Raw genomic sequence first — 9,788 nt, 5'->3', positions numbered from 1 at the left:
AGTTACTCTCAGGACTGTATCACAGCCCAAGATTCTTATTTCCCACATCAGAGCCCCTAGCGTTGTTTGAGGGAGGGATGAATCCATATGAGCCCATTGTGGCCAAATAGTGAGTGTTTGTCTCCGTGACGTTCACTGGCTCAGGAAGAAGGGTGTTTTTTTAAACACCTGAACATATGCATTTTTCCTAGAGATGAGCCCACTGTGGCTTTTTCCACGGCCCAGTCTTCCTCCTGCAGGTCACAGCGCAGAGATCACCTCAGGGAGGGCTTGCACAAAAGCCCTATCTAAAGTGGCCATTCCCAGGCACTCCCTATTGTAGACAGAATGTTTGTGTCCCACTCGCCCCCCAACACACACACCCCCAGATTTATCCACTGAACCCTGATCCCCAATGTGATGGTATTTGGAGGTGGGACCTTTGGGAGGTGATTGTGTGAGGAGAGCGGAGCCCTCAGGAATAGGATCAGGGTCCTTATATATATATATTTTTTTTTAATTTTTTTATTTTTTTGCTATTTCTTTGGGCTGCTCCCATGGCATATGGAGGTTCCCAGGCTAGGGGTTGAATCGGAGCTGTAGCCACCGGCCTATGCCAGAGCCACAGCAACGCGGGATCCGAGCCGCGTCTGCAACCTACACCACAGCTCACGGCAACGCCGGATCGTTAACCCACTGAGCAAGGGCAGGGACCGAACCCGCAACCTCATGGTTCCTAGTCGGATTCGTTAACTACTGCGCCACGATGGGAACTCCCAGGGTCCTTATAAAAGAGACCCCAGAGAGCTCCCTGACCCCTCTTGTCCTGAGAGAGTGCAGTGCAGAGACTGCCATCTATGATCCAAGAAGCAGGTGCTCACCGCACCCAGAATCTGCTGGTGCTTTGATTTGGACTGCAGCCTCCAGAACTGTGAGAAATCACTTTTATTATTTATAAGATACTCAGTCTGTGGTATTTTGGTTAGAGTAGGCTGCATAGACTAAAACACTTCCTGATTCATCACCCAGTGTATTTCCTCCAGAGCCCTCCTCGGCATCTACAGTTACCCTGTTTACTTAAATCCTTAGTTTCCACCTTCTCTTCCACCTCTGGCCAGAGACGCCCTTTGTGGCACAAGTTTTCCATTTCATTGAAGTCCAGATTTGTCCATTTTTTCTTTTGTCGCCTGTGTCTTTGGTGTCACATCCAAGAACTTATTGCCAAATCCAATGAAGTTTTCACCCTGTTTTCGTCTAAGAGCTATAAAGTTTTAGATTTTATATGTAGGTCTTTGATCCATTTTGGTTAATATTTGTAAATGGTATAAGGTGAGGGTCTAATTTCACTTTTGTGCATGTGGATAACAATTTTCCCGATACCATTTGTTTTATTTATTTATTTTTTTGTTTTTTTGTTTGTTTGTTTTAGGGCTGTACCCGTGGCATATGAAGCTTCCCACGCTAGGGATCTAATTGGAGCTGCAGTTGCTGGCCTACGCCACAGCCATAACAACACCTGATCTGAGCTGCATCTTCAACCTACACCACAGCTCATGGCAACACCGGATCCTTAACCCACTGAGCAAGGCCAGGGATTGAACCTGCAACCTCATGGTTCCTAGTTGGATTTATTTCCGCTGCGCCATGATGGAACTCCCTGATACCATTTGTTGAAAACTGTCTCTTCCCCACTGCATGGTCTTGGTACCCTTGTCAACCATATAAGAGAGGATTTATTTCTGGGTGAATACTGCCTTTTAAAATAATGAATTGCTAAATAGTTTTGTACTAACACCAGAATGTTCAGACTAATCAATTAAATAAAATAGCATAACCTCTAGTGTATAAAAGTAGCATCATATTATGAAAGAACAGGAATAATATTTAAAAAAGTGTTAGGGCCGTTGCTTAATTACCTCAGAAATTAAAGTAACATCTTTTCCTTCTTTTCCATACAGCCAAATGAATCCTAAGAGATCTAAAAAAGAAAAAATAATTCATCTACCTGTATCCATGTAACATTAGATATAGGAATGGGGATGTACCTTTCTAAGCAGAAAAAAGTTGCAGAGGAGTTCCTGTTGCAGCTCAGTGGAAACAAATCCGACTAGTAACCATGAGGTTGCAGGTTCAATACCTGGCCTTGCTCAGTGGGCTCGGATCCTGAGTTGCTGTGGCTATGGCATAGGCCAGCATCTGTAGCTCAGATTCACCACTAGCCTGGGAACCTCCATGTGCCAAGGATGAGGCCCTAAAAAGCAAAAAAGTTTAAAAAATAAAAATGAACTTTAAAAAAAGTTGCGTGGACATTTTGAAACACATACAGAAGTTAACGGCAAATCTTTTTTTTTTTTTTTGTCTTTTTGCCATTTTCTTGGGCCGCTTCCCAGGCTAGGGGTCGAATCAGAGCTGTAGCTGCCAGCCTACACCAGAGCCACAGCAACACGGGATCCGAGCTGTGTCTGCAACCTACACCACAGCTCATGGCAATGCTGGATCCTTCACCCACTGAGCAAGGCCAGGGATGGAACCCTCAACCTCATGGTTCCTAGTCGGATTCGTTAACCACTGAGCCACGACGGGAACTCCAGAAGTTAAGGGCAAATCTTGTTTAAGCTACACCATCCCCCTTCCCACCATCCCCATTCTGCACTGATTCATTGTGAAGCAAATCTCAGCATATCACATGAATTCATAATGTAAAATAGATCTTGCAAGGATGCCTCATCTCTAGTCATAGTTATATTTCAAAGATATGTTGACAAGGGGTACAAATGTATTGACAAAATAGCTTAAGAAAATATTTCAGAATGTCCAACTGTACAGGCCAGAAGAACCTGGTTATTTTTCTCAAACATGTTAACAATTCAATTACTCATTAACAACTGATAAGAATGCTATTAAATGACCTATCTCTATTAGTTCCTTCTTATTCAGATTTCCTACTCAGATTGTTCTTTCTTTAGGTTGTGCCTCATTTAAAAGAAAAATTTCCACAAGGAATATACCAGTTTGGCATTTCTAATTCTAAAAGATGACACTAAAAAGGGAAATTCTACCCAGTGAAAACTCTGTTCTCCCCTCACACTCTGTTTAGCAGCATTTGTCCTGATTGCACTTTTTTTTTTTCCAACCTGAGTTTGTTTAGCACCCTTCTTCCCACCTGACAGGCAAAGGTTTGTATTGAGGTGTCAATTATTACAGTTTTTGAAAGATATTTTCCAAAGATATTTAAGTCCTTTACATCCTTGCACACAAACTATTGCTCATGGAAAAGCCAATGCCTAAACGTAAAAAATAAAAACAAATTAACTAAAACTTCAATAAAGCTAGGTTTTTGTTTGTTTTTGGCTGTGCCCACATGCCAAAGTTCCTGGGCCAGGGACTGAACCTACGCTGCAGCAGTAACCTGAGCTACAGTAGTGGCAACGCCAGATCCTTAACCAGCTGAGCCACTAAGGAACTCCAAGCTATTATTTGAAAAAGGGAAGGAGAGAGAGAGAGAGAAATATGGCAACTAAGTGCCATACCTGATTCTAGATTGGATTCAGTCCTAGAAGGGGGAAAAAAAAAAGCTATAAAGGACATTATTGGATCAACTAACTAAACTGGAATACAGGTGATCAATTAGATCAAAATGTATGAACGTTAAGTGTACTAAAGTTGATTACTATGGTTATGTAAGAGAAGCACCCTATTCCTAGGAAATATGCATCAAAATGTCATAAAGGAGGAGTTCCCGTTGCGGCGCAGCTGAAACAAATCTGACTAGTATCCATGAGGATGCCGGTTCGATCCCTGGCCTCACTCATTTGGTTGGGGACCCGGCTTTGCTCTGAGCTGTGGTGTAGGGTGCAGATGTGGCCCAGATCCTGTGTTTCAGTGACTGTGGTGCAGGTCAGCAGCTACCGCTCAGATCTGACCCCTAACCTGGGAACTTCCACATGCTGAGGGTGTGGCCCTAAAAAGCAAAAAAAAAAAAAAAAAAAAAAGATAAAGGACCATGATGTGTGTAACTTACCCTCAAATGGTTACAAAATTATTCATAATATATAAATATATAAATATATATATATATAATCTGTCTTATCTATTACAGATAGATATAACCAATAGATGAAACAAATGATAACTCAAATGTGATAAAGTGTTAGCAATAGGTAAAATGGGTAAGGGGTATATGAGTTTCTTTGCACTATTCTTGCAATTTTTCTATAAATAAAATTATTTCTAAATAAAAATTTGAAAAAAAAAAGGTTGTGATCATGATTCTCATAAAAAGGTCCACTCTGATCTGGCCCCTGCCTACCTTTCCAATCTCAGCTTCGTTCACCCAAAAGTACCCTGTGCTTTTGTAATCCTATGTCAATTGGATCCTATGTTAATGTCTAGACCACTCTCTACTCTCAGTTCCTTCACAGTTTATATATACATTTTTCTCTCTGCCTGCAGTGTGTTTCTGCTGGAAAGCTTCTAAGCATCCTCACCACTCTGCTATAATATACCCATTGTGAACAAGTGGGTTAGGACACTGGTTATGAGACACCTTTGCATGCCGATAGACTGGGGCTCACGACCTGGCCCTATACTTCCTGCCTATCACACCCCAGGCAAGTTCCTTTCCTCTTCAAGCTTCAGTTATATGAAATGAGGATAAAAATAGGGACATACCTCATCATGAAACGGAGCACGGCCCTGTGGGACTCCTGGGCGCAGAAGTCTTTCTGTGTCCCCTACTTCTTGTTTTTAGGAAATGGAACTCATCCAGCCACCATGGCCTTCCCTGAGTTCCTAGGGACAGATTCAGACAGTTGCTGATCAGGGAAGGGAGGAGATGCAACGACAAAGGGGTGCCGTCAAGCAATCATAGTACAGGCTTGGGGCAAGATGCCGGGTCCCTCTCAAGGGATACAACTAATAATATAGGCATCTTATACACCTAAGAGAAAAGTTATATTCCTTGGAGAAATGAATACTTTAAAACTGAACAGCTTAGAGTCCTTCCTTGTCCTTCTCCCTGACTTAATTGCACCTTAAACACAATCACCCGTAAGTGAAAGATTAGGCACCCTGAGCACAATTGCCTGTGGGTTAAAGATTTAGCACATGATGTATTTCAGGAGCTTTCCTGGTTTGTTCTAATCTCTAATCAACATTCCGTTTTTGCATGTACTATTATTCTAGGCAATAACCCAGAAGACCACCATCATGATCCTGCCAAGATCTGCTGACTCCAGCTTTGATGACTAAGATTCCCGCAGAGAACGAAGAATGCACATTTGTCCCAGTCCCGATGCCTATCTGAAAACCTGTTTTTCTCTTTTTACAGAAAACTCCTTGCAATTCTTTCTGATAGCGGGTGGGGCACAATCTCTAGGGCATTGCCTGCTGTGACCCTCCTTTGCCTGGCAGAGCAATAAAGCTATTTTTTTTCTCCTTTACCCAAAACTCGGTCTCTGCATTTCAGTTGGGCACCAGCACACAGAGGCGGAATTCCGGCAACAATCAGACTGATGTGAGTGGATGAGAAAATACCTATTACACGCTTAGCACAGATTTTCACAAATTAAGCATTCATTAAATGCTATTTTTATCCCTGCTTCCCCTCAAACCCCCAATACAACCCCCCCACCTAACCACCTCCCACATCTCCTCACATTCCCTCCTTAAAGCCCTTGCAACATTGCCATAATGACTCATTTTCATGTTTATTTCTCCTACTATATTATGATCCCTTAGAGGCCAAAGGCTACATTCTAGTCATCTCTGATTTTTCTAGCATCTGGAGGGATGTTTCTCGCTCACATGGAGCGACGAAGACCTTGTTATTTCCAAAATAAATGATTTTACTTTTAAAAATAAAACAAGGAGTCACGGTTAGCCTTCATTAAATACTTGGCTCTGAAAATGTTTGAGAATTAGTAGAAATATATTTTAGGCTTTAACTCATATATAAATATTGGGATATTCATGAAAGATGCTTTCTAATTTGTAAATTAGGAAATCAACTTATTCTTTTTTCTTTTTTTTTTTTTTTCCGGCTGCACCTGTTGCATATGAAAGTTCCCAGGCCAGGGGTCAAATCTGAGCCACAGCTGCGACCTCCTACACCACAGCTGTGGCAATGCCGGATCCTTCGCCCACTGCACCAGGGCCAGGGACGAAACCCATGCCTCTGCAGCAACAGGAGCAGTTGCAGAGACAATGCCAGATCTTTAACTTGCTGCACCGCAGCAGGAATACCTCAGTTTGGTCTTTGTGGTCAGGATTTAAGGTACTTCAGAAGAAGAAGAAGGAAAGAGATGTGTTCAGAGTGTTGGGGCTAGGACTTAGAAGTTTGGTCTTTATTCTCTGGCTAACGTTTTTAAAAGGAGGGGAGTGCAGTGATCCAATTTATAACTTGAGAAATCAGTCTGAGAAGAATGTGCAGTATGAACTGGAATGAAGGGCCATTCGTTATGGCGAGGCACAATAGGAGTGGGCTGCACACAAGAGACAAGGGTTCGGATAAAATGCTGATAGGGATAGAGATAAGTGGGGGAAATGAGGGTGGACACCTGTATGTTGCTAAGGTGGAGTCAATGGCATCGGGTCACCTGGATGGGAATATGTGGTGAGGGGGAAGGAAAACACCCTTGGTGGCGGGTCATCATGAAAGGAGACGTGAGTGCAAGGGGAGCTGAAAGGTATCATAGGAGGTGGGGAAATGATAGGTCCACATTTTGATAAGTTACATTTGCAGTTGCTGAGGGGTTTCCAGGCAGCGGTAACCAGTACACAATTATAAGTGGATGTTTGTATTTGAGGAACATGAGTTCACATGCTAGAAATAAGGAGGGTATAAAACACAGGGCTCTCATAAAGGCTTTAGGTATAAAAACGGGGAATCACTGTGTGAAACTTACAGTTCTGGATTCATCAACAGGAACTTCTACATACATTAATTGGCTTAACCTTAATGATAACATTGGTATGGCGAGTAAAGCTCCAAATCTAGACATATGTGTTTACCAGAGACCATGCCCCAATTTTTTCCCTATAGAAGCACAGGCACTTTCTAAGGAGGCCTATGAAATTATGAAAAGAATGGGAGCCTTGAAGTCAGAATGGATTGGCCAGTTATTAGGTGAGTTACATTTAATAAATGCTTTCCTTGCTCAAAACCTCAGTTTCTTCACCTTTAGAGGAGGACAGCAGTGGTGCCCTTAGGGTTGCCAAGAAGAAAGGCAAAATAGCATTGTGGTCAAGAACATGAGCCCTAGAAAAAGACTGTCCTGGGTTTGAATTCTGTCTGTGCTATTCATTAGCTGTGTGACCACAGCTGAGTTCCTGAACCTCTCTGGGCCTCAGTTTCCTTACCTGTAAAAGATGGGTACTCTTAAGTGCCTACTGTGGTATTCATTAGCTGTGTGACCATAGCTGAGTTCCTGAACCTCTCTGAGCCTCAGTTTCCTTACCTGTAAAAGATGGGTACTCTTAAGTGCCTACCAAATATGGTTATTGTGAGAATTTAATGAATTTCCCTCTTAGAGTAGAAAATGGAGGTAGAGGAGCTGGTGTTGGGCTGACAGCTAGCATGATGAAAGCTAATACATACATTTAAAGTCTCCCAAGATGCATTTTTTCTAAAAGCTCGAGGATATTATTTGTAAAATTATTCAGTGTTATTAAAAAATTTGCCTTGTGTGGGTTATTTTTTTGTTTGTTTTTTGGGTTTTTTTTGGCCAAACCCTCGACATGCAGAAGCTCTGGGACCAAGGATCAAACCTGCATCACAGCAGCAACTTGAGCCACAGAAGAGACAATGCTAGATCCTTAACCTTCTGAGCCACCTGGGAACTCCTTGCTTTATGTTTTATGATTCATTCTAAGCGTATTTTTCAGTAGGATATACAGATACATGACTGTGCCCTTCTCACACTATATATGTCTTCTTTATGCAAACCATTTATCATCTCCTTGAAAACACTGCTGACAAGCACAGCCATGTCAACTCTCATTAGTTTCGCAGCAGTTAAGTTTTTGGTTGAACTTTCTGGATTTTGCTGTTGTATTGCCCTGAGCAGCCACAGCTTCTGGTTTTTGCCACACGAAATCTAAATATTGCTCAACAAAACAGGAGAAGCAGCATTAATTTTTCATTCCTTTCCCAGTATGCCAGAAATCATTAATTTCCCCACAAATAGAAGGAAAATCCCAACTTACTCAATGAACCCTGGCCCCATTAATAATGCTCCTGACTGTTAACAAACCCCATCCTTGGGTCCATGTGTCTGTCACACAACAGCATGAGGACTCTGCCTGCCTACTTCGCAAAGCAGGGCAAGGAAGGAGTGGGCATTTTTGGTCCACTGCCACTCTGTTGGAGGCATTGGCTTTACTCCGCTCCCTGCTTTTGCCGCTCTCAGAGCCCACGACCATGTATATTTGCAAATAATGCTTTTTCTAATATCTTTTTTTTTCTTTTTAGGGGCACACCCACAGCACATAGAAGTTCCCAGGCTAGGGGTCAAATTGGAGCTACAGCTGCCCGCCAATGCCATGGCCACAGCAACGGGGGATCCGAAGCCACGGATTGAACCCACATCCTCATGGATACTAGCTGGATTCATTTCCGCTGCATCAAGCCGATGGGAACTCCCTTTAAGATCTATTTTTTAAGCGTTACAGCTCTCTTTATGGCACACACATTAAAGCAGGCATAACTTACTCTGTTCTCTGTGCCAGCTCTTTCCTTGGCTGTCTTTGAGTTGCCCAGTGACCAGGGTCATGCTTCCCAGTCTTCTGCTCTCTCCGTACAGAGACGCAAAGCACTGCCCCAAGAACAAGGGGAAGGTGCAAATCAGGGACCACAGAAATTGTTACTGGGTGCCCAAAAGTCCAAGGCCACACTTGGGAAAAGACTTGCAGTTCTGGCAAAAGAAGAATGGTTCTTTTGTAACTGTCATCTGACTGGGGCTGGGCAGGGGTAGAGGGCAGGGTGGCCCTCCTGGTTCAGTAGAGTGTAAACAGGGGTTAGACTCTCACTATGGAACAGCTGGAAAGTTACTGGTCCAGCTCTTTCTTTGGAAAGACCAGGACCCTGGAGCCCAGGGAGTGTGTCTGCAAAGAGCCTACTGCATACCACTGACCAAGCTAGGACCCCTAACTCTCACTCCAGTGCTCCTCTCTTCACTTTACACCTTTACATAACACAGATGGCCTCAGATTTGAGAATTGCTAAAAAAAATACTGCATTGGTTATTCTTTCCTTTCTGAGGCAAATGAATCAGAAACCTGCAAATGTACCAAATACTCCAGCATTATGTTCCAAGTTACCTACACTGGAAAAAAAAAATATCGTGACAACACTGTGATTAGAACATGTTTGGAGTTTCCTGGTGGCCTATTGGTTAAGGACTCTATGTTGTCACTGCTATGGCTTGGGTTCAGTCCCTAGCCTGGGAACTTCCACATGCTGTGGGTATGGCCAAAAAGAGAGAAATGAAAAAACGTCTTTGGCCTTATATTAGATTAGACACAACTTATAAATGAGAATGAAAAATTAAAATTCAAATAAAGAATCATCTGTGCATCCCCCTAGTCCACCAACCTAGCTTCACTTCTAATCATGTCAAATTTCCCGTGGCAATATTTTTTTTACATTTCTATCTTATCATGTGCTGCTTCCTCTGTCTAAAATCCTCTTTTCTTCATAAACTGGCTAATTTTTTTTCCTTCAATTTACTAGGTTCCCTATGTAATCTTCCTATTCCAATTTAAGTCATTGATTGCTACATTGGAGCACTTAATGGACTTTAATTATTTGG

This window comes from Phacochoerus africanus, chromosome 10 (genome assembly GCF_016906955.1).
Source record: "Phacochoerus africanus isolate WHEZ1 chromosome 10, ROS_Pafr_v1, whole genome shotgun sequence".
Lineage (NCBI taxonomy): Eukaryota > Metazoa > Chordata > Mammalia > Artiodactyla > Suidae > Phacochoerus > Phacochoerus africanus.
This window is presented reverse-complemented; position numbering follows the sequence as displayed.